Source organism: Halictus rubicundus, chromosome 13 (assembly GCF_050948215.1).
Source record: "Halictus rubicundus isolate RS-2024b chromosome 13, iyHalRubi1_principal, whole genome shotgun sequence".
In the NCBI taxonomy this organism is placed as follows: Eukaryota; Metazoa; Arthropoda; class Insecta; order Hymenoptera; family Halictidae; genus Halictus; species Halictus rubicundus.
The window spans coordinates 9,502,324-9,527,840 of NC_135161.1; the positions used below are offsets into that span (position 1 = coordinate 9,502,324).

Sequence of the window (25,517 nt, forward strand, 5' to 3'; positions counted from 1 at the left end):
AAAAGATTACACTGTAGCCTTGCCCGTTTCCGGCTGCGCCGTAGATCAAACGTTCCATGAGAATTAATTGCTTCCCCGGGGATGGCAGTCCACGTTATTCCGGCGAGCCCTTCGGCGTGTTTCGGCCTCGGTGCATCTGCCCTTTGTGATCGGCAATCGAACCGACCTCGTTGACACGATTACGAAACATTTCCGTAACGACGGATCAATCCTTTTCCTCTCGTTGCGATAACTGGTGGAGTTTGTGGATTTTTTGAAAATAGAGAGGGGACTCTGCGGGTTTTGAATCTTTGTGGGATACTTAGGTGCATCTTCGAGTATACCGTGTGAAAAATTTGAGTTCCCGATTCGCAGTATGTTCGGAGTAATTTCGGTTTGATCTTGATTAGGTTGAAAGCGTCCGAGGGGATGACGACTCAATTTATTTTCGGTCCCTGCGATAACTGGTGGAGTTTGTGGATTTTTTAAAAATGCAGAGTGGACTCTGCAGGATTTGAATTTATGTGGGATACTTAGGTGTACCTTTGAGTATATTGTGCGAAAAATTTGAGTTCCCGATTCGCAGTATGTTCGGGGTAATTTCGGTTTGATCTTGATTAGGTTGAAAGCGTCCGAGGGGATGACGACTCAATTTATTTTCGGTCCCTGCGATAACTGGTGGAGTTTGTGGATTTTTTAAAAATGCAGAGTGGACTCTGCAGGATTTGAATTTATGTGGGATACTTAGGTGTACCTTTGAGTATATTGTGCGAAAAATTTGAGTTCCCGATTCGCAGTATGTTCGGAGTAATTTCGGTTTGATCTTGATTAGGTTGAAAGCGTTCGAGGGGATGATGACTCAATTTATTTTCTGTTCCTGCGATAACTAGTGGAGTTTGTGGATTTTTTAAAAATGGAGAATGGACTCTGTGGGTTTCTAATTTTTGTGGGATACTTAGGTGCATCCTCGAGCGTATTGTGCGAAAAATTCGAGTTCCAAATTCGCCGTACGTTTGGGGTAATCACGGTTTGATCTCGGTTATGTGCAACGTGTGCGTACAACGACGGATCGAATCCTTTCCCGTCAGCCGCGGAATTAATATTCCTTCGATGCAGCGCGATATTCCCAAAATCAGAATTCGACGTATACTCGATGACGAACAGAAACGATAAGATAAACAATGATGTCCGCTCCGATAATGTATCCGAACGTCTGTGTCCGGTGACCACGGAAAAACGCATTCGCAATGGACGGTTTTCATTAATTTTCGGTACGGCATTCAAAATCAGCGTGCGTAGCGAACCGGACCGAGGAGTCCGGATCATTTTTGTCCGATCGTCATTCAGAGTGGAATATTTTCATCAACGGAATAACCGGGACAGATGCATGTCTGGTGGCCAATAACATTTCCCTAAAGGTGCGCGTGTATTTGTGAATTTCTTCCGATTAATCTCTTGCAAGAATAATAAAAATCTCCCATCTTTCTGTAATCACTTGAGAGTAATTTTGGATATTTTTACTCCGAGACATTCGTCAGGAAGTTATCCAAATTATCCAATTTTCTGTTTGATAAAAGTCTTGGAATCATTTCCACTAGACATTTCTCTTTAATCTTCGTGTAGCTCATTTTTGTTTCTTTTAATTCCTTGTTAAATTGATTGACTCTCAAAGTTACCATAATGAGGAACAAAGTAGTTAAGCAGTAAATGCTTAGCAAATTCCAAAAAAGAAAAAGGTTGTGAAAATTTGTGGGCAATTACAATTGAGGAACCGTTCATACACAATTGTTTTAACGATATATCCACTTGTGATCAAGCTAAAAAAATTTCTGATTCCATTAGTTAAATGGCATTTTAAGTCGTTATTAAACACATTTGCGACTTTTCGACTTTTTCTCCCAATCGTGCACACACCTTAAGGTCAAATTGTCCCGCGAACCATAATCGCAGAGTTTCCTCGCGCGGCAGCGGTTGATGGCTCGCGGATCGATGGACGGACCCCGAAACTTTCTAATTGAGATAATCGACGTTATTAATGGGAAATATTCGAATTCCAGCGATACCGGATTATGGTTCCCCGGCCTCCTAAGTGTCCCTCTCCCCTCCCCTGTCCCTTTGTAGCTGTTGATCAACGCGATCACAGCGACACGGCAAGCCGGCACGCAGGCAAAGTGACCAACCGCGATGCCACGGTTGAATGGTGGGCCGAGTTTGAGCGATCTCGCACGGCCGATGGACTCGTATAAATTAGAAGCGTTAATACGCGTTAGGGCAATCCTATTCTGGTTATTGCCCGAGGGATTATATCGTTGCAGGGATCGTTCCTGCGAGCCGCTATTGTATTTCGCGTTTTCCCACCCCTCGGATCGCCCAGAAGTCATAAATCAACCGAGTTCGCGAGTTGAAACAATTTATAAATCCGGCGGACGACGGTGGGGAGGGGGTAAAAGGTTCCATTATCTATTTTTAATTAGTCGCTTTTTCGGGACGTCGTCTTTGTTGGTCGAAATGCACCGAAAACGCGTTCCATGTACCACCGATTGTCACGTGTTTGATTATGTTACCTTGCAATCAAAATTTAAAAATAGAAAAATTTTTTAAATTTATTTATTGCTATTTTTAATTTCATCGTGATCCTCAAGTTTATGATTATGTGATGAGCAGACTAAATTGGCTAGGCGAAAATTAGAAAAACCCATGAATATTGTACTGTCTCCAATGTAAAAGATTTATTAGGGAACGAATGTTTATTTAACTCCTGCTTCCCGAAATCGATGCAGATCGTGCAGGAATTGCCTGCATTAATTGCCAGATACAGTAGCTACGTGGGCATTCATGTAATTTCTTAATGGCTTTCACGTGTTCAAAATAGCATAATTTTGAAACTGCCTGAATGTCTTTACCGCTCCCCATTTAGTTTACACATTTTTATTACGAACGCATCAAATCCGACGAATGCGGGGAATAATGTGCGCGTAGAACGCTGGAGAAAAAAACAAAAATATAAATGCATAGTGTATGGATGACGCTCGTTGGTAAACATTGAGGATGATTTAAACGCGATACATTTTCTTGTCGAATTAAAACAAAAATGCGATCGTGTTCCGCGCGCGATGTTTACACACCATTATGGAATGAATAAACACGAGGAATATTGCCCGTAGAACGCCGGAGAAAAAAAGTATAAACGCCTAGTGTATGGATGACGGTCGTTGGTAAACATTGAGGATGATTTAAACGTGGTTGATTTTCTTGTCGAAGTAAAACAAAAAAATGCGATCGTGTTCCGCGCGATGTTTACAGTCCATTATGTAATGAATAAATATGGGGAATGACGCGAGGGACGCTGGCCGATAAATAAAAATGCACAATGTTTCCCGGGGCGAATTAGTCTGCGGATTTCATGCGTTCAACAAAAACGATGAGAAGAGAATTTTAAAAATATCAGTGTGTCGGCACCGGCTGATTAAAATTATTAGAGAATAAAATTTCTATTTTAATTTTGCGTGAAACGCGGTTCCGCTCACGATTCGCTGTCGCAAATAAATAACCGTCGAGCGTCTCTCAGAATGCGAGCGCGACGTTACGGAGGGGTCGGGCAGCAATGCGTTTGAATGACGCGAGGTACGCTGGCCGATAAATAAAAATGCACAATGTTTCCCGGGGCGAATTAGTCTGCGGATTTTATGCGTTCAGCAAAAACGATGAGAAGAGAATTTTAAAAATATCAGTGTGTCGGCACCGGCTGATTAACCCTTAGCACTCGAATGGCAACTGTAAGGCGCCACTGAAAATTGCTGTACCATTATTCAAAATTTTTTTATATTATTAAATCTGATTGTATTTAATACATTACGAAACGTTTCAGTATTGAACGAGTAAATTGCACCATTTTCGTATGAATAATATGAAAATAAAAATATATAGAAGGGATATATTCTAGGTCGAAAGAAATGTTTCGTTTTGCAGTTGAAATAGCTTCGAGTGCATAGGGTTAAAATGATTGGAGAATAAAATTTCTATTTTAATTTTGCGTGAAACGCGGTTCCGCCCACGATTCGCAATCGCAAATAAATAACCGTCGAGCGTTTCTCAGAATGCGGAGCGCGACGTTACGGAGGGATCCGGCAGAGCAGCGAGTTTGATCCGCGACTCGCGACAGTTAGGCGACAGTTGCGCGACTCTCTCGCGCGTCTCGGCTAATGAAACGAGTCCCATCGCGTCTAAATACGTTCGCGCAATAAAAAAAAAAAAATCGTAGTGTCAGCGAAGGGATTTTGATTACGGCGGCAAAGAGAGGTGTCCCGACTTGTGTACAGCGATGCCGGCGGGTCTCTGGTCGTCGATTGGCCGAGCCGTGCGCGGCGTCGGCGCCGATTGGTCAGCGCGCGTAGGTGCGTTCGATAGCCCGGCTCGAACCCCCAGTACCCGGCAGAGCCTCGCACGGGAAACTGCTCCGTTTTACGGTGCCGCCTGCTTTTCAAAGCTTCGAAGCTCTCCGCTCGTGGACCGCGTGCCAAACCAAACAGCTTTTTTGGCCGCTGCTTTGCCTAGTTTCCCTTGTACCCAAACACACACGCACACACATCCTTCTACTCCCTCTTTCTCTCTCTCTCTCTCTCCTTTCTCTCTTTAAATCATCATCATTTGTGCCGCGCGACCGACGCTTATCGGACACCAAAAGGAATAAGTTTTAATTTGCCCGTTCATCGACGTTCGACGACCGGGGTTCGCCGTCGATACGACGTGTCGCGACGTGTCGCGGTCGCGTCCTGACGACGATCTTTATCGTTCTCTCTCCTTCTCTCTCTTGTTTTGTTCTGTCAAGAGAGCGGCGCGATTCTGCGGGTTTTCCGAGCGCCGCCGGGTGTCGTTACGTGCTCACATTGTGACCGAGCCCTTTTGTGTTCCGCGGCGGCGGCGGCTGCTCGTTTATCCAGTGCCCTTTTGTTGCTTTTCGAGGATTTCTCATCTGCATCCTGGCAAACCGACTCCGCACACCGGGGACCACTTCCTCTCGACGCGGGCCTCGCTGGTAAGTCGTTTCTGGATCCGAGCGACGCCGACAACGCCGCGTCTGGAGCGTCTCCGGGATCCATGGATCCTCGGATCGCTCGATTCCACTGGTGATCACTGACGGATGTTTTGTACGATCGAATCGGAAGCGTCGTCGACCACCGGTGTTCGATTCTAACTTGCTTCGGAGATCGTTTATTCGTGCGACCGATTACGGTTCTCAGAGCTTAGTGTACGCGTCGTGTCGCGATAATTAGGCTGCGGATTTTATGCGTTTCTGCCGAATATTGAGCGCTAATTAACTGGTTGACTGCCGTGTCGGTCGTGTGCAGGTGACACGGTTTTTCTCAGCCTTTACAAATTTATTTCTTTGCGATCCGAAACGGTTCAAGAAACAATCGCTGTGATACGGTTTAACTTTGCGGTTTTTGTTATGATAATTAAATAATTTGCATTTCGGAGTTTTGGCGTTAGTGTTTAGCAGTTTTATTTTTAGAGTTACAACGGTGGACGGAATAAATAAATTTGAAAATATGAACGGTGCTAGCTTCAGCTCAGGATCAGTAGAAAAAGAATGCAGTTTTTATTATTATAATTAAATTACTTTCATTTGGGAGTTTTGGCATTAGTGTTTGGCAGTTTCATTTTTAGAGTTAAAACGGGGGACGGAATACATTAATTTGAAAATATGAACGGTGCTAGTTTCAGCTCGGGATCAGTAGAAAAAGAATGCAGTTTTTATTATTATAATTAAATTACTTTCATTTGGGAGTTTTGGCATTAGTGTTTGGCAGTTTCATTTTTAGAGTTAAAACGGGGGACGGAATACATAAATTTGAAAATATGAACGGTGCTAGTTTCAGCTCATTACGATCATTAGAAAGAGAATGAAATTTCTAGTTGACAATTTTTCATTTGCATAAAAATCCGCGGTCTAGTGATACATTTTAGTCGGCCAGAAAGGGCGCTCACAGAAGCCTAAGAAAACATGTTAAAATTAGCATTCTCATTCTTTTCTACAGTCCCTTTAAATCATAGTATCATAACAGAGTGGTTTTAATTATTCCGTTAATGCAACGAGACTATTACAATAGTTACTAGTACAGTTACGGCGGTGTGATGAATGGGTGTACTGAAGGGTGGCGCAAAGTAGTCAAACAAAGTGGGAAACTCGTCATTCAAACCCCTAAGTGTCTCTAGTGTATAGTCAATACTAGTTGAACTGGTTTCAGTGTTTAGTCACAGTGTTATGTAAACAAATCCATGAAGAATTAAAATCGTAGTTTCCTCTGGTGCTGTAAAAAATGTTTAGTAACAAACATGACCCTCTTAAGGGTCCATGAGATTAAGGGTAGCTTTTGAAAGTCACTTTCTGCAGGTGCAAAAATTTTAACGATATTTTCAGTGGACTCTGGTGCTATTTTTATTGCAACAGATAAGCAGATTTATTTAATCCTCGCGAGATAAGGGCAACCGGGGAATCCTTTAATAATTTTTTATGTTCGAAACTTTTCGTGTCCCGATTATCTTAATCGTGATCAATTTATACTTTCGAGATAAAAATTTGTGGATTTGTGAATTTTAAAGCTTCAGTAATCCATGCTTTAGAATTATTTACAGCGTTTACACATAAAGATTTATAGTCTGTCAGAGAGGTACGTTTGTAAATTCGGCGATCACCAATATCAATGGGTCTCGTTTCGACCCATTTGATTCGTCCAATTTTGGAAAAAGTTTCCCTCAATAAATACTCGAAACGATATACCAACATCACCAATATTATCGAAAGTTGCGTTCAATGTGTGTGACAAACACGCGCGAACGAATTAACAAGGGACAGTTTCGAGCCCCACGTACTTCTTTTAATTTAACGATGAACTAGACACTGCCAATTCTCCCTTGACAATCAGTTGGGACAAGTTCAATCGACTCTCGTTGCCACTCGAGTGCATGCGTGCCTCAAGCACAAAATGCACATAATCGCAGTGCTCGAAAGTGTGACAATGAACTGGAAATTGCTCTTCGACACCGGACAAATAAATTCGTCTCGACACGATCACACTTCTTTATCGATTTCGTATTTCCTACTTCCGCGATTAGACAAACGAGACTCCTCGTAACAATGCCATGAAAAACAACTGTTTAAAACGACTGTATATAATGTACTTCGTGGAGCGGCAAATGCGCAGAAAATGGGTTAAAAATAATGGTACACTTAGTGCCACTAAAGATGCATACATATAGTCTTCGTAAATTATTTTTATCGGAGGTGAAAAATCTCTGGGAATTTATACACTATATACTAATTCACACGGTACACGGCATGTAGCCTACGGCGATTTTTTCAAACAAACTGTGAACAATTTTCTTGCTCGGAACTGAAATAAAATACCGGGGACCAGTGTTCTTTTTGGGTACAAAAATAAATTCCCACCAGAATTTCGAATTTCTGTTTTTGCAATAGTTGAAGGCAGGCCAACATTCCTCTGAGAATTTGTACAGTATATTCTGATTTGCATTATTGAGCGCCGTTTTAGCTCTGACAAAATCTATACAATTTTATTGCTCGAAGCTAAATTCCAGAGCCGCGCAGCTTCGTTTAAACAAAAATAAATTGGTCCCGCTATCGAAATTTCAGACTTATAAAAGCCGAAATGGGGAATAGTTTTATCAACTACAAAACTTCTTACGGTTATATCGCGAATTTCATAATAAGCGAAATTTAAGGCAGTGAAAGAATTAAACGAATATAAGAATGTTCAATTTATTATTATTGACATTTCCCAGCTCCTTACAATTAATAGACAATTTTGCACAAAAATCCACAGTCTAGTTATAGCAAAAACATAGATATAACTGATGGTTGTTACTACACTGGTTTCCTTCTATTTTAAAAATTTATATTTTAAAAATAAACGCGTAAGTCAGTGAAGAGACAAAAATGTTTCGCCGCAAAAATTCCAAACGACTAGTTCGGCGACTGTTGGCGGCGCAGAATGGTTTCTACAGTAATTTATACGGGTACACACCGATTCAATATGGCAGGGTAGAACGGCGGACCCTTCGAGCATGCACTGTTATTAATCCGGCGGGGATTTCTCGTCGGTTGTGGACTTAATCGACGCATAAGGCGCGCGGTAGCCGCGAAAAGCCAAATATTGAACGGAGCATGGCAAACGTCAACGCGGAAGCGTCTCGAGTGAAACGCTTTCGACGTCGGCAAATATTTGCGAGTCCCTTCAGGCCGAAGGGGTAGGGGTATGGGAGGGGCGGGTGAGGGGTAGGGGGTGGATGGATTTTAAATCGAAACCGAAAACTCAAAGAGTCCGGCAGGGAGGAGCGTCGTCTGTTTGCCTTCCGGCGAATAAAACCGCCCGCGTTACAAAAGGAATCGGTGCGTCTCTCAGCGACGGTCGACGGCATCCGCGGACAAAACACGGAAACTTTCCGTTGTTCCCGGGGACTAGGGTTCGAAAGTCGCGTGGGCCCTTTGTCCCTTTGACTGGCTACACTCGGTATTAGTCGCATGCGAGCCGAGCGAACACCGTGGGCTGAGAACGAGGATGGAATAGACAATAGGCGCTCGAAACGACGATTTTCTGGCGAAAAACAACGTTGAAGACAAATCAGAGTTTTCTTCAATTTAGTACTGTGAATTCTCGATATATGTCACGTGTGTATATGTCACTTTGGGTCTTGCCAGCGTCGTGTATCGTACAGGAGACATACCCCGAGCCGCGTTATGTTTACACTCGGCGGGATTGTGGGGGTACAGTGAATTCTCGATATATGTCACGTGTGTATATGTCACTTGGGTCTTGCCAGCGTCGTGTATCGTACAGGAGACACACCCCGAGCCGCGTTATGTTTACACTCGGCGGGATTGTGGGGGTACAGTGAATTCTCGATATATGTCACGTGTGTATATGTCACTTGGGTCTTGCCAGCGTCGCGTATCGTCCAGAAGTCATACCCGGGGCGTGTTAGGTTTACACTCCTCCGCGGGATTGTGGGGGTACAGTGAATTCTCGATATATGTCACGTGCGTATATGTCACTTGGGTCTTGACAGCGTCGCGTATCGTCCAGAAGACATACCCGGACCGTATTAGGTTTACAGGCGTCCGAGGCCTCTCACGGGGTATACCCTGCGGCAGTGGGGATAATTCCGCGACGTTTATCATCCAGGCCTTGGCGACATATATAGAGAAATCACTGTATTTTGATTTTTCAAAACATTTTTCTTTTTTCACAGTTTCTGTCGGTACGAACGTTGTAGAATATTCGATGGATTTGTTTGACTTCGATTTGTATCGGACCTAGCGGAAGTGGAAGATTCCTTGCAATCGACTTTCTCATTTCCGTTTCGCGCAACTATCGGGGTCCCACAGCACCGAAATTGGCGTATTCGCTGAAAATATGGGATTATGAATGAAACACAAGGCGCGCAAGGTTATTTCTGTAAAGCGGTGCGAGGGTTAATCTATATAATCTATATGTATAGTTGCATGTACACGCCTGAGCCGAGTCTCGCGAGGCGCGTACCGTGTGCACAAGAAGAAAATTTCATATGCACCGAGCTAGCTGATAGTAAGCGCGCCGTGTTAAAGTAACCGCGGACGAGCAAATATTTATACAAGGGTGGCGCAGAGATACAAACGTCGCGGAGGGAAAAGAAAAGATTTCCACCGTCTTGGAATTTCGCGCCATTCGGAGAGAGAGAGAGAGAAACGAATTTAGCATGATTCTTGCTACGGGAGATGACTTATCTCGAAATTTGCACACTTTGGGTCTGGCCTCAAAATTTTAGAAAAATTCCTGTCTTCTGTGCGATCTAATCATTTCATTCGAAACTATTTTCACTAAAACGTTTCGCAAATGAGAAATCAGCGAAAATGAGCCGCATTTAGCTATACTAGAATATTCTTTATAATTTATTTACACTTGGGTAGAGCGTATTTTTGATAACAGAATAGCCAAGAGTATGTTCAGGATTATTTATCAATTATTTAACATATATTTTATGAAGTACTTCTTCTAGATTTTTCTAGGACACATTAGCCCTTCTATTAGGATCATATAAAAATTGAAATTAATAATCATACACTGTGTAAAATTAAGTAGTAATTTTTATACTGTTGGTCAAAGTAGACAAATGTTAAAATATACACTAAACTAGATTTATACTAATAAAAATATACTAAACTAGATATACTAATACTGTCGTATTAGCTCCAACTCATTACAATCACTGACAAGTGAAAAAAGAAATAATTGTAGCCGCCCCTGTATCTTGCAACGAATGTTGATCACTTTTTTATATTGCACAAATTCCACTAATCGGTCTGATCAATAAAATATTTGACAATTCCCGTGGCCCCCAAAAATCGATTTGAAGGAATTAAATACAATCTTTAATATCGTGACAAATTCTTTTTTTTAATTATATTGTGGCAATTTTTAGTGGCGTCTTGTCTCAGGTTTGCCGAGTGCAAAATGTTACAGGGATGATGGATGGTCTGACAATTACAGTGACGAGATCAAGTACGGTCTTTGATAACGTGAAAATTATTATTTATGTAGTGGAAACTTTTAGTGGCGTCTCGTCTCGGATTCGTTCGAGTGCAATTGTCAAGCGACATGGTCTGATTATTGCATCGAGTATGCTGCGCGTAGTAGTTCGAACGAGGCGAACACCAGAAGTTAAAGCACCACGATCCAATAGCGACCGGTCGTCAACCGTGTTTCCCCGACTGAGTAAACGACACCCACCGCTCTTCGCCCACAATATTTGCCCTCGGTTCAGGGTTGCTCAAACGACAACGATTTTCGGACGATCTTTCTCGCATTTCGGTGTACAACTGCGGGGCTCTACGTTAACGTGCCCGCAATACTGCACGCCCTGCAGCCGGACTGCATCGGGATTCCCAAAGTTCAGAGGAGCGCGCGAATCAAAGATGCAGAAATCACTTTTAAACGGAAGCGTACAGCTGTGAAACATTTCGACACTTTCAAGAGGCGTTTTAGACGCCTCCGTTGAAGGACAAAGGAACTAATAACTGAACCGCAGATTACTTCAGTGCACTTACGACGGAAATGAGTAGGTGCAATTTGAAAGAATAGGCAGATTAAAAGAATTCGAAAATATGAATTACTCTTTGAAGTTGTTGAGGTTATTAATGAAAGGAGGAAATTTTTGATTGGTTCCTGTTGTTTCTTGCAATTGATGCGATTTTTATTTTGCATAAAAATCCGCTGTAATAACTAAATTATTGGTCCTTATGCAAGACAAAAATTTGATAGAACGAGCTCCGTGCCAGAACAAGAGCCTAGGGTAAGGGACCCAATTACTGTGGGTGTGCCAAGTACTGTGCCTATGTTAATTATACTTATTTTTAAAACATAGTGAATATTAAAATAGAGATATTAAATTTTTTCCAGTTTTTTTTTTATATTCATTATGCTTTAAAAATAAGTATAGTTCGTATTGGTACAGTAATTGGGTCCCACGAATTTCAAAATGTTAGAAGAAGATAAAATTACTGTTACATTATTTTCAACCTATAGTTTAGACTCCAGTTTGTTCCAATTCAAGTAGAAAATGTTTATTTTGCGTAAATAACCGCTGTCGCCAATAATGTTATGCACGCCGTTATACGAGTTCGTAGAGTGCAGCAGCATACAGCGAGGGAGTCCGCGAGACTTCGCTAAATTATTTTAATATTTCACGAAAGAGGCGCATTTAAAACATTTTAACAATTCAGATAGGCAACCGGCGATAGCGACCGCGTTGGACGGGAAGTTAAGCAACGTTTTACCGAGTTTCGTCACGCGAATCTTCGCGCGAGAATTCCGCAGATTTTCGCGTGGCGTCGCGTCGCGTGGCGTCGCGTCGCGTCGCGTCGCGTCGCGTCGCGTCGCACGTTCCAATGCCAAGTTATTTATCCGAAGAATAATGTGAACCGGGTCTCGCCGAGGATCCGCGATAGCATTATTCGAGGATGAGGCAAGGACCTTCTATTTTTGTTCCCACGTATGCAGCTGCGCTTCCCATCACTGGGCCGCGCACGGATTATTTATAGAATGTTGCTGCATCCGCAATATGTAGATAACCGCGCGCGGAACGCCCGATATTGGTTTTACCGGTGCGGATTCCGTAGTGGGTCTCGAACGGTTCGCGGCTACGTGTTTCCCTATAAATATGTACGCGACCGAGTCCCGAGGATGATTTTTTTAAACCGTCGAAAAATTCACGCGGTGGCCATTGTTCGGAAGAACGTCGCGCGCGTCCAATCGAAAACCCGGGGAACGGAATGTGTTTCTCGTTTTTATTTCTCGTCGGAACCACTTGGCGCACGCGACGGAGGAACTCTCGCACGCGAAAATCTGTCGCGATCGATCGTATCGCTCGGCTCTCCCGGCTTTTCCAGAACCATTTTTCTGTTACCACCGCCATAAGTATTCGGGCACAGAGAGCGAGAGAGAGAGAGAGAGAGAGAGAGAGAGAGAGAGAGAGAGAGAGAGAGAGCTGTGCTCTGCGGTGAATAGATTGAGTTATCTCATTCGAAACAATTGATTAGAGTCGTTATTGTTCTCCGTAGCCCATTGTGTTTCGCGTGGCTTGTTTCTTGGAAGCTTTTCTTGTAAAATGTGGCCGATTCTTTCCTTTTTTTTTTACCGGTCAAACGAGTTCGTTTCGTTTAATGCCTGAAGGGCAAACGCGCGGGAGTTCCGGAAATTTGTGTAATGAATGGCACTCGGAGGTTTGGCCGATTGATGTGTGAACGCCGTTACACGCGAGATTTATTTTATCGCAGAAAAATTACGTGTTGCGGGAATCCCTGATGATTTGTTCGACGTAATGTTTTTGAGGATCCAGTAATTCTGTTTTAATTTGCGTCGGGAAAGTTTGAAAAGTTAATCGAATCGTATGAAATTCGTACATGATAGTACAGAAAAATGTTATTTGTAGTCTAAAAATATTCATCCATTCGTCGGAAAAATACATCCGTATGATTCATTAATTTAAAGTTTATTGGATCCTCGAGTAAATCCAATTATTGGAAATTCTGGTTAATAAAATTTCTAATAAACCCAATCATTAGAAAAATTCCAGTTGGTAAGATTTCTAATCATTTTTTAAAATATAAAATAATATTAAAATAACGAATGACACCGCGCAAACATCTCGTTAAAATTGATAGCTAAAGGGACAAGTTCAACACTAACAGCCCGTCGCACTGAAAAAGAATCGTTATAATCTATCATTAATTAATTTACACGCTCCGAAACGGGTGTACCCGTTCCCCGCAATCCTCGAATAACACGTTCCCCCGAAGCGGAGCCGCGTCACGGAGCGATCATTAATAATCGATACAATAGCATAATTGCATCGTAAAAGGTGTTGTGTTGGAGGACGGTGAAGCGCGGGAATCGATTCTCGTTTACGACGTTCACTTCGAAAAGGCGGAATTCGTCAACGCTCGGGCGATACGAATCGCGGAGCTTTTCGTTGCTTCTCTCTCTCTCTCTCTCTCTCTCTCTCTCTCTCTCGTTCCTTTTCTGCGACGAAAAGAAAAAAAAAAGAAGAAGGAAAAAGTTGTGGAGCAGGAAACTCTGATTACATCTTATTCAACGTGAGAATTCCACCGGCGTATTATCTTCCTCGGCTACTTCCGGATAGGAATCGCGTGTAATACGTGAGAAACCGAGGGGGAGTTTGTTTTCTTTTTCATCGTTGCAAATGGTAACCGTTACGTTTCGTTGGCCAGAAAGCTGTTCTTCTAATTCTGCATAATTCTTTTCCCATGATGAACGAACGGGGACGCAAAAATGTTCTCGGAAAAATTGCGAGAACCCTCAGATATGCAACTTGATGTCGAATTGTAAGAAAGAGAGAACTGCGTCACGATTTAATTAACTGCCGATTTAATTATACCATTTCTGTAGACATTGTTTCAATTTTTATGATGGAGTACGGTGTTTACTCGATGTATGTCCAAAACACGGGTCTGGCCAGTGACATATATCGGCCAGGAGATTCTTTGATTGACAGCTAGAGGCCTCAGTTCATGGGCCTTCACGAGGTATACCCAACGGCAGTGGGGATAGTTCTGGGACTTTTATCGGATAGGCATTTGGGACATATACAGAGTAAACACTGTACTCTGTCATTCCACTTAGCAGACACTGTCAGTAAGGTTTCAGAAAGGTGCGAGGAAAGGTTACAGGTTCCTTCATCTTCTCGAAATTTTGAAAATTCCAAATTCCTACAACCCCCTTCCCAAACCATCTGGTGATTAAGGCCACAAACTGAGCTCGAAGAAAATTAATCGTAGCTCCCTTAATTTCTCTAATTCGGAAATTCCACTTACCAGACACTGTGAGCAAGGCTTAAGAAAGGTGCGTGGAAAGGTTACAGGTTCCCCCACCTCCTCAAAATTTTGAAAATTCCAAATTCCTACAACCCCCTCCCCCATCCATCTGGTGATTCAAACCACAAACTGAGCTCGAATAAAATCACTCGCACCTTCCTTAATTTCTCAAATTTGGAAATCCTACTCACCAGACACTGTGAGCAAGGCTTAAGAAAGGTGCGAGGAAAGGTTACAGGTTCCCTCACCTCCTCAAAATTTTGAAAATTCCAAATTCCTACAACCCCCTCTCCCATCCATCTGGTGATTCAAACCACAAACTGAGCTCAAATAAAATCACTCGCACCTTCCTTAATTTCTCAAATTCGGAAATCCCACTTACCAGGCACTGTGAGCAAGGCTTAAGAAAGGTGCGAGGAAAGGTTACAGGTTCCCCCACCTCCTCAAAATTTTGCAAATGCCAAATTCCCGTCTCGATCCGAGCATCCGGCGCATCGACCGTGTCCGTAACACTTCCAGGTTCTTTGTTCCCTCGGACCGGTTTTTTCTCCCGCCGGTGTCGTCGCTAGTCTATTCACCGACTATCGGGTTCGATGTCGACCTATCGATTCCCCTCGTAGAAGAGACCCTCGAATTCGGGCCGGCTAAAGGGGTACGTGCGGAAAAGCATGACAGAGGCTCGACTTGGTCCTCGAGGCGAAGGTATGAGAGGTGGCTAGAGAGCCTCTTGGAGTGGCTAGAGCACCAACGCGAACAGGACTCGAAGAACCTGCGGGAAACCTAATTCGAGGACGTTCGTACCCGATAGCGGAGACAAGGGCCTCATGCATATTCAGCGTATTTGTGGTCAGGCCGGGCTGGTAACTCATTGTACTCGAAGGGCCGGCAGCAGTTGCCTTACCTTGACGCCGAGGGCTCGGTGGGCGAAGGGGTGAGAGGAAGAGAGACGGAGAGAACTAGTGAGGGTAAAATCGAGAGAGAGAGAGCATTGAACTATAATACAATATGACATTTCAGACACTGTACATTTTGAGCTGTTATACGGTAGAAAATTCGGATTATTGCCTCGGCCAAAATACAGTACATAATTTGGACCATTGGACGTCTCGAGCCATAATACAATGCGAAATTAGATCCATTGTACGTCTCGAGCCGTAATGCAACTAGTGCAGATTTTAAACTAATACAAAATGCAGAATTGCCCTGTCGCCGAAGGGCTCGGAAAGGGAGAGGGGGCAAGAGGAGGACGGAGAGTAAGAGGGAAGGAGAGAGTGAAAGAGAGAGGGAGGATGGAAATTGGCGAGGGTTAGGTGGACTTGCCTGTTCGTTACCAGAAAGCCGCGCGCGACAGGTGAAAGGACGGTCCCCGTCTTGCAACCTCTCTTTCTCGTCGCGCACCTGGTCGATTTAATGACTCCCCGGACTAAATTGAAATGGCCTCCGGGCCCCCGTTTCCGGGGGTAGCCCTCTCTCTCTCTCTCTCTCTCTCTCTCTCTTCCCGACAGTCTGTTGCTTAGAGGTTAATGCAATTTATCCTTTGACGTCGGCCACGGAATCTCCGAGGAAGGGAAACACAGGGAAAATTGTTTGAAAGTGGTCGAGCCAAGGCTTCAGAATGTTGCTGTTGCTTCCACTGACAATCACATTTGCCCAACGAATCCCGAACAACCCCTTTGCACCGTTTTGCAACGTCGTAAAGCGTTAACTAGGTGCCCCTCGCCTCTGCCCCCCAGAAAAATGGCGACCATTCGTCGATGGGGTTCGAACACCAAAAAATAGCGACACAGAAAAGTGCAGCAAAAATTAATTTGTATACAATACGTTCTTTTATTGAAAAGGAACTTCACCAATTAGAAATGTTTTTTTTTAATTGGAAGGTCTGGGATAGTGGCTTTTGGTTTTTATACTGGTCGAATTGCTCAATCTTCCCAACGCTTCTGCCAGCATCGATGTCTCCCGTGTCTTCTCGATTCTTCTTCGTCAAGACCGGAGTTTCCCACAGTGCGACCGGCCAACAGAGTTTCGTGAGGGCCGCTGCACCTATAAACCCGATAAAAGGGCCGCGTCCGGTAGGTTTATAAGAAAACATAGTCGACGAGGCGGCGCATTCCAATTAGCAGCGGCCGATAAAATTCAAATTTATAGCGGCCGTAAAGTAGTCTCTCCACGGAATATCTCCTCGAGTAGGGGCCGATGAGAGGGCACGAAAAGGTTTTAGGGCTCTGCGGTGCTCGCATGAATGGAGAACTCGCGTCGCGATTTCCATATCAACGGAGAAAATGTTTCCCGATGACTTATCGTTTCGCTGAAAAGAGAGGAAAGTAAAATCGCGAGTGCACAATTCGGTCCTCCTGCTGGTCCTCGCGGCCATTTTTTCAGTGGCTGGCTGAAATTCGTAACTCGAGACGATCTTCGTAAAAATTGGTATCGTGACCTCGGAAAGAAATTTTTCTGTTCGAAACTAGTGAACTTTTCGGAGTGAATCTTTTTGGATCTTGGGGAGCATATTTTGAAGTAGCTTACGTAATTTTTTCAGTGGAACATAATAACTATTGTCGAAGATATGTCTGTTTTCTTCGGAGGTCCTTTTTCGAAGCTTTTTGAAGATTCAGTAATTATATGATTATGAACTTTCTGGATAAAGTGCGTACTCAGAATTCAATTAGCAACAAAACGGCGACAACTCGATGTTAGGCTGTCAGATCGTGCAATACATCAATATTTTACAAAATTTGAACAAGTTTCACCAGGTCCACCCCGAAAAACAAATAGATAAACAAATATTTCCCGACCACACTTCAAACAATGCAACATCCAAAACGACACACCTCTCGCTACGTGCAGTTCCATCGAATTAGAATACTGAATAAGCTTTCCGATGCACTCGGTTGCATCGCAGCAACCCAAAAATCGAATGCAACGCTATTGTGACAGCCCGCATTGCTCCGAGGTCTACGATCCCAGGATCCCCGTAGATCTCGACCCTTTCCTCATCCAGTGGCCGATCCGTGGCTTATGGTCGCGCCGGTGATTCCCGCCATGTTGTCTCGACTTTTCCGCTTCGGCGGGCCCCGATGTAAATTGGATTCTTGGAATCAGAATGGAAATTCGCCGGTACATAAACCGCGCGTTGGGTGCCCTATTCTTTGCTGAGTGGGGGGAGAGAAAGGGAGAAACAGAGAGAAGAGAGAGAAGAAGGAGAGGGGGAAGCGTGGGTGGCGGCATGTGGAGGTGGTCGCATTGATTCTTCGCCGAAGGCGGGCGGGGGTGGTGTGTCTTTCATTATGTCAGTCTCTCTCAGTCTCTCAGGCTCTCAGGCTCTCAGGCCCTCTCAGTCTCTCTCAGTCTCTCTCAGTCTTTCTCAGTCCCCCTCAGTTCCTTTCAATCTTTCTCAGTCTCTGTCAGCCTTTCATTTTCTCTCAGTCTTTCAGTCTCTCTCAGACTCTCAGTCCCTCTCAACCTCTCTCAGTCCTCCTCGACCTTTCTCACTCCCTCTCAACTTCTCTCAAGCCATCTCAGTCTTTCAGATTCTCTCAGACCCTCTCAGTCTTTTAGTTTCTCTTAGACTCTCAGTTTTTCAGTTTCTTTCAAACTCTCAGTTTTTCAATTTTTCTCAGTCTCTCAGCCCCTTCCAGATTCTCAGTACCACTCAGTCTCACAGTACCTTTTAGTCATTAAGTTTCTCGGTATCTCAGTCTCTCAGTACTACTCAGTCTCACAGTACCTTTTAGTCTTTCAGTCTCTCAGTATCTGAGTCTCTCAGTCTCTCAGTTTTTCAGTTTTTCTCAGTCTTCCAGTCTCTCAGCCCTTTTCAGTTTCTCAGTCCCTCTTAGTCTCTCAGTCCCTCTCAGTCTTTCAGTCTTTCAGTTTCCCAGTATCTCAGTCTCTCAGACTCTCAGTTTTTCAGTTTTTCTCAGTCTTCCAGTCTCTCAGCCCCTTTCAGTTTCTCAGTCCCTCTTAGTCTCTCAGTCCCTCTTAGTCTCTCAGTCCCTCTCAGTCTTTCAGTCTTTCAGTTTCCCAGACTCTCAGACTCTCAGACTCTCAGACTCTCAGACTCTCAGACTCTCAGACTCTCAGTTTCCCAATCTTCCAGTCCCTCTCAGTCTTTCATTTTCTGTAAGTGCCCCAGTCTTCGAGTCTCCCAGTCTCCCAGTCTATCTCAGTCCCCCCGTCTCTCTCCAGCCCGCTCGGTAATGGTGGCTCGCATCGATACCTTCCCGGCCGTTACCATCGTACACATCGCGCGCGCGTAAATATTTGCAGGAGTTGTAGCCGCGCGCGCTGCGGAATTGCCCGCGTTTGTGCGTGCTGCCGTTGCGTGCGCGTCCACGTGTGCATGGTTGCGCTCGCGTAGAGTCGAGGCGCGCTCACAGGTGTACCGGAAGTCAACGGCTGAAGCCACTTTGCGTGATTGGCCACCGACACCCCGGTGTCAGGTCTTTACCTTATCCTGACGTTGCTTGCCGAGAACTTCTCTGGCACCCTGTAAACTGCTCTCTCACAGTCAGTAACACATGTAGCTAGACTGCGGATGTTTGTGCGAATTAAAAATTGTCTGCATTGACTGCAAGATGCAAGAGCTGCATAGATACGTTGCATAGAAACTAGTAACTTTTGGCAGCTCTTTAATTATTCTTCAAGATTCGTGACTCTTAAGTTTCCTCCATCAATTTTTCGATAGTTACAGCAATTATGGCCTTGATTCCTCAAGTCCGCCGTACCGACGTGATGAAACGATTTTTATTAACATTTTTACGTTAAAAGAGCTGTTCCAGTTCCCTTTAAACGTATCATACTCGTCGGAAATTCCATTAATACCCTTCCGCCGGACAAATTGTTAAAATTCTTTTCGCAGCTCTCGGATCCCGGCTCCTTTGATCGTTCTTTTTTTTTTTGTTCAAGAAAGGCAATATCGCCTGTCAATAATCCAACCGTGCGTTATCGAACTACGTACATCGAACTTTCGAAAAACTGTTTTTTTTTTACCCGAAGAAAGATTGCGTTCAATTTCCGGCAATATGGCGGCAACGCGTCTCTATTAAAAATTGCCGATACAGTTCTTCCCGATAGGACGGAGCTTTTAATTACTGTATCACCTCGATAACCGCAATCTCTCGTCCACAGTAGAACCAGATCAGAACCCAGTAGAATTTTTCGAAACCGGACGATTGTGTTTCGCGAGAGTGGTCTTTTGTTCCGTCGCATCTCGCGCGGCTGAAAAGGGCAATTACTTTTTCTGCGAGCGTTTAGCTGGAAGGGACATCCGGTTACGGTTGCTCGTAAGAAAATGATGATTGACGGTTATCGCCGTAGGATCTCCTCCTCCCTCCCTCCCTATTATCTCGTTCCCGGGCCGATAACTTTCGCCGTGTTGCGTTCCCGGTTTTTCGCCCTCTCGCTCGTTTAGGGCGAGAAAGGGAGAGAGAGAGAGAGAGAGAGAAAGCGAGATCATTTGTTTGGGCTCCGGGAACCACCGAAAGCTTGTACCACGAATCAAACGGCAATCATTACCCTCCGTCCCGTCGGGAAACTCGGGGAGAGAAAAGAGTGAAACCGTCCGTGGGGCTCCTTATAAATCTTAGAGGAGGGGAGAGAGCAGCACTTTTCCCGATTAAAAGGAGCCGATATCTATTCCTCGACGATGCTTCTCTCTCTCTCCCTCTCTCTCTCTCTCTCTCTTCCTCCCTCCCACCCTTCCACTCTCTCTCTCTCTGTGTTTTTCGCACGGTAGATTTTCGACGCAAGGGTCTCTCTCCGCGTTTATCGGGAAACGATGGGCCGGGTCGGGCGGTGAGTAATTTGGTTAGGCGAAGTATTTTTCTCCGGCAATATTGGAGAGTACGCGGCGGTGTACCGCGTTTCGCCTTTACCGGAAAGCTCGACGACGGCACTCTGTTCGATTGAAGGATGTTTTAAAAGTTTACAACGACCGCACGCTCCAGCCCATTTCTGTTTACCGCGGGATGCACGCGACCCTTAACCCTTTCGGTCCGTACCCAAATTTTCGGCGACGTCCGATAACCTTGTAATCGACCTCGGTATTTTAGGGGACATCCTTGCGCCTCGAATAAAAATCAATTCGTCGTTAGACCTAGTCCTCGGATCTTCGTGCAAAATGACAACTTTCTGCACTTTTTACGATCAGAGTTTGCGTCTGAAAAATCGGAAAAAATTCTCGAATGTGTGGCACCATGTGCTGAATGTGCCAGATTTTTTTTTTGGAATTTTTAGACATGGCTAAGGGCCTCTAGGCGCTTTGGGAGTTAATTGGTTCGAACAACGCAATTTATTAAATGGGGTATCATTGAGGAATAACAGAGGCCCGCTAAGTAGAGATATTAATTTGTTGTCGGTACTGTCAGAAGTCGTTTCAAAAAGGTGCCGATATCGAACGAAGCGCGCGACTCGCACGATCCCTGGCCGAAGTTATGCGAGCGATCCTTCGGTATTTTTAATCACCAGCTGCCGGTCAGTCGTGGAATTTTAATTTTTTTTCTCTCGATAGCCATACTCGCCCCATTGTTTCTTCTATTAGCGCGGTAGGAGAATGGGGAGGGGGGGGGGAGAGGCTCGCAAGAAAATTCGTTCGAAGGTGGCGCGTGGAATTTTCGCTCCGTTCCCTGTTGGATCGATGACAGGTCCCGGAAGGGAGAGGAAATAGGGTAAGAAAGGTGGGGGAGGAGGAGGAGGAGGAGGAGGAGGCCAGGTAAAATTGCCTTGCCAAGAAAATATTCTCCCGGCTGCGTTCGTCGCATTCCACGGGGATCATTACGTCAAATAACAGAAATCTTTCGAGTCCCTTCCGTCCGCCCCTTTTCTCCCACCCACTTTTCCTGTTCCCTTTCATTTTTTCCTGGAACCTCGCAAATGTCTCTGCGTGTCTCCTTTTTCAAACGTTCCCGATTCTTTGTAAATTTATCCCGACTCTACAAACTTTCCCTGTTTTTCGTTACTCTTGTACTTCCACGATTCAAAAGTTTAGTGATACAATACAAAATTTCTTGCGGCATTTAAAAATATTCTAGGGTAAAAAAAGCGTCTTCAGTTTCCTAGTTGCCGTATCGTGCAAAAATATTTTAGACAAAAATGAACGGTGGGAGGCAAAAGCAGAGGCTTCAAGCTTTAAAATGTGTCTAATTATATTGCTATAGCATTTTTTAAAACGGAATTGTAACAATTTCAATAGGAGCAATAATTTTCTAAAAATTGTAAATTTAGTGTTCTCGTTTCCCCACCTGTTGCTACGTGCAAAAATTTTTTATGGTTAAATCACTGATAGTTTATAAAAGTAGAGACTTCGAGCTTTAAAATAAACCGAAGTTTATCAGCATACGATTTTTTCTCACAAAATTACAACAGTTCACACATCATCGACAATTTTCTAAAAACTATAAATCTAATATATTCATCTCCCCACCCGTTAGGACGTGCAAAAATTTTTTAAGGTCAAGCTAGTAACAATTAATATAAAGTAGGGGTATCAAGCTTTGAACTGAATCTAGATACATTGATGTACAATTTTTTCAAACGAAGTTATCACAGTCCAAGCTCCAAGAATTCTTCATAAATAGAATTCTCCAAATACTTTTTGGATCCACTTACAAACCCACCAAGATAAATCACAAACGAGACCGAGCAGATTAAGTTCAACATCCCTGTACACGAAGTACCCGTCAGATGTGCCTAATTGTTGCTGAAAATCGCGATTAATTAAGCGCAACAGAATCCCTGCGAAAGACGAGGTGCAATTTGCATTGCAGTTCCGGTTAGTTAGATTTTTCTTTAATTAGATATTTGAACAGCAGCGCGTCTCCGCTCGATTTCCTCGAAATCCCTTGTCGGTCTCGACCATAACCACGTTTACGCTGTTCAAGGGGTAGCAAGAGGAGGAGGAGGGAGGGGGGGCGGTATCCCTTAGTGTCTGCCGGGAAGCCGAAGGGAACTATGGCGCGGAGTCAGCTTTGTCGGTGCGATTCGGTGCACTCGGCGGCACCGGCGGCTGATAGATCTATCATAAATGTTTGGTACTCGTATTAATCGGTAGAGCGATCGCCCGTTGTTGTAGATCCTCGTCGATGGCGCCGGTGTGCGGTTTCCTTTAAGGCAACATTTGCCTGGAAACGCGTTCGCCTGGGAGTACCGCGTCGACGACAACGACAACGACAACGACGACGACGACGTCGACGACGGAAACCGTTGAACAACGGATTTCACGGTTGCCGACCAGAGGGAACCGGTTCGAAATTGTTTGATACGACCGGCGTGCAATTAATGCGGCGCCGGTTATTGGCGATCAGGCCACGGGGCAGAATGGGACGTGTTTCGCCGCAGAGAACGCATAATTTTCATGCGTTCGACAGAACGGTCGCATTCAACGGGCGTTACGGTCGATCAGATTATTTTATCAAGTCAACAAACGCGTGTTTACCGTTCAAGCCCGGCGGATCCGCGTTTTCGAGCGAGTCGCGGCACTTGAAGCTTCGAACAGCTATTCTCCCTTTACACATCCCTCTCTCTCTCTCTCTCTCTCTCTCTCTCTCTCTCTCTCTCTCTCTCTTTCTCTCTCCGTCTCTCTCTCTCCTGCTCTCTTGTTCTCTCTGTAGCTATTGCACTCCCTCCGCATCTCGCCTGCAGCAATGTAACTAAATCAACGAAACCATTGTGCCACGGTTAATAGCTCAACCGAATTAAGCTCTTCGGTCGCGTAAATGAGCTACAAATCGTTGCAGGTCTGACAGCTTGCCAGAGAGGAGAGAGAGAGAGAGAGAGTGCTTAGTGAAAATATTATGTAGCCCTGTTATCCACCGTTCGGCGCATTAATTTAAATTCGTTTTATCGCCGGGATCCGACCGGTTCTTCGCTTCCCCCCTCCCTCCTCCCGCGTCATTATCGAATACCGCTGGAAACCTAACGCGGCGGACGATTATCGATCGCTGGACCGGGTTCGATTATTATCGGTGCGCGTACGGCACGATCTGCGCTTTTCCTCGCAACGCTGTAGATAATTCATCGTGGGAAGCGGTCGGGGGTTTTCGAAAATATTGGAAACATTTTCCTCGGGAAGTTAGCGGGTACCTAGCGTAGTGATGTAAAAATTGCTTTAAATTATGGTGTGCCAGCAGCGTGTTTTTACTCGATATATGTCCACAACACTCAGGGATATATGTCGGCTAGGAGATACTGTTCTTTCATACCGAACGTAGGACAGCGAAGCTTCTTGGGTATATCCCGCGGCAGTGGGACTTTTATCGGCTAGATATTTGGGACATGCAGTGAGTTCTCCATATATGTCTACAACACGGGTCTACTCTGGGATATATGTCGGATAGATGATACTGTTCTTTGATACACTGCCGAACGTAGGACAGCGAAGCTTCTTGGGTATACCCCGCGGCAGTGGGACTTTTATCGGCTAGATATTTGGGACGTGCAGTGAATTCTCCATATATGTCCACAACACGGGTCTACTCAGGGTTATATGTCGGCTAGGAGATACTACTCTTTGATACACTGCCGCACGTAGGACAGCGAAGCTTCTTGGGTATACCCCGCGGCAGTGGGACTTTTATCGGCTAGATATTTGGGACATGCAGTGAGTTCTCCATATATGTCCACAACACGGGTCTACTCAGGGATATATGTCGGATAGATGATACTGTTCTTTGATACACTGCCGAACGTAGGACAGCGAAGCTTCTTGGGTATATCCCGCGGCAGTGGGACTTTTATCGGCTAGATATTTGGGACATGCAGTGAGTTCTCCATATATGTCTACAACACGGGTCTACTCTGGGATATATGTCGGATAGATGATACTGTTCTTTGATACACTGCCGAACGTAGGACAGCGAAGCTTCTTGGGTATACCCCGCGGCAGTGGGACTTTTATCGGCTAGATATTTGGGACATGCAGTGAATTCTCGATATATGTCGACAACACGAGTCTCGATGGCGTCGTGTATCGTCCAGGAGACCCAAGTCCTGTTATGTTTACACTCCTCGGCGTCCGAGGTGTGCCCCGCGGTAGTGGGGATAATTCCGCGCCGTTTATCATCCAGGCCTTCGCGACATATACAGGGAAATCACTGTATATCGAGTGAAGACTGTATCTAGAAACCTCAGAGCCCCCATTCGAGGGCTGAGGATTAAATCAGTTGATGGCAATTTTAATAAATATGCCTGGTATGCATTGTTTTACAAAAATGAGGAGTTTATTTGTGGAATAATTCCTCTTGGATGCGTCCTTGCGATCTGAATAATCGTGCATTAATTATACTTGAAACTAAAGATACTTGAAAATTTTGACGAGTGACGTATACTAGTATCGATTACGTCCGAGGTGCGCAGCTAAGAGTTTTCCCCGAGAATATCGTTGAGAATAATTTCAATCCCGACTCGACGAACGGTTCGAAGCAACGCGGCGAGATAACATTATTTCTTTGCCGGATGGATTTATCCGTGTATTTGATTTTTCGCGCGTCCAACATTCCCGGCTTCGTCTTCGGGGTCCGGCGTTCACGTGTAAACGTGACTAGACATTTTTCCGCGATTGCGTCCATTCAGAAGCGCTCAGTCTCTCTCTCCTCGATTCCCGAGCAATTTCACGGGGATTCAGAAACGGTCGCGTCCTCATCGCAGCCTTATTCTCGCGTGATTATACGCGTGTGCCCTCTCCCGGTCGATCTCTCCTCTTTTCACGCGAGCAAACTCTCCGCGAGGCTCGACGCGACGGAATGAAACAGCGTAATAAGCAGTGAGAGAGAAAGAGACCGGGTCGGATTGAGTTAGGCGTGTCGTCGCAACGGGAACGACAAACACCCTTCCCTCACCGCCCTCCTTCCCGAAGAAGAAAGTCGGCCGATGGATAACTTGACTGCTTTACGCGGGGCGGAGAACCCCGGCGGAGAAGAGAGCCAGAAAGCAGACGGATAGGGGGTGGGAAAACCGGGGATGGATAGGAAAGACTCGACTTGATTGAACTCGGTCGCCCACACCCGGCAAGAGAACCACTTGCAGCAGAGAGAAACTTCCCTCGAATTCCAAATAATCCTGAATGGATCGCAATTTGTGGCCGGGGGAGAATATTCCGCGACCGGTGAAAAGTTTCCTCCCCGCGACTCGCGACATCTCGCGGGGAAAACGCCGCGCG

General features: G+C 44.8%; 1 protein-coding gene across 9 annotated transcripts in view; it reads left to right on the plus strand.

Annotated features, from left to right (window-relative positions):
• The first annotated feature begins 4,401 nt into the window (after positions 1-4,401).
• Positions 4,402-25,517, plus strand: part of LOC143360337 (protein turtle) — a 315,901-nt gene continuing 294,785 nt past the window's right edge. For all 9 annotated transcript variants that reach the window (XM_076799066.1, XM_076799063.1, XM_076799068.1 and 6 more), the window contains exon 1: positions 4,402-5,014. The gene's annotated coding sequence lies outside the window, so the exon portion shown is untranslated. The remainder of the gene's footprint in view (positions 5,015-25,517) is intronic.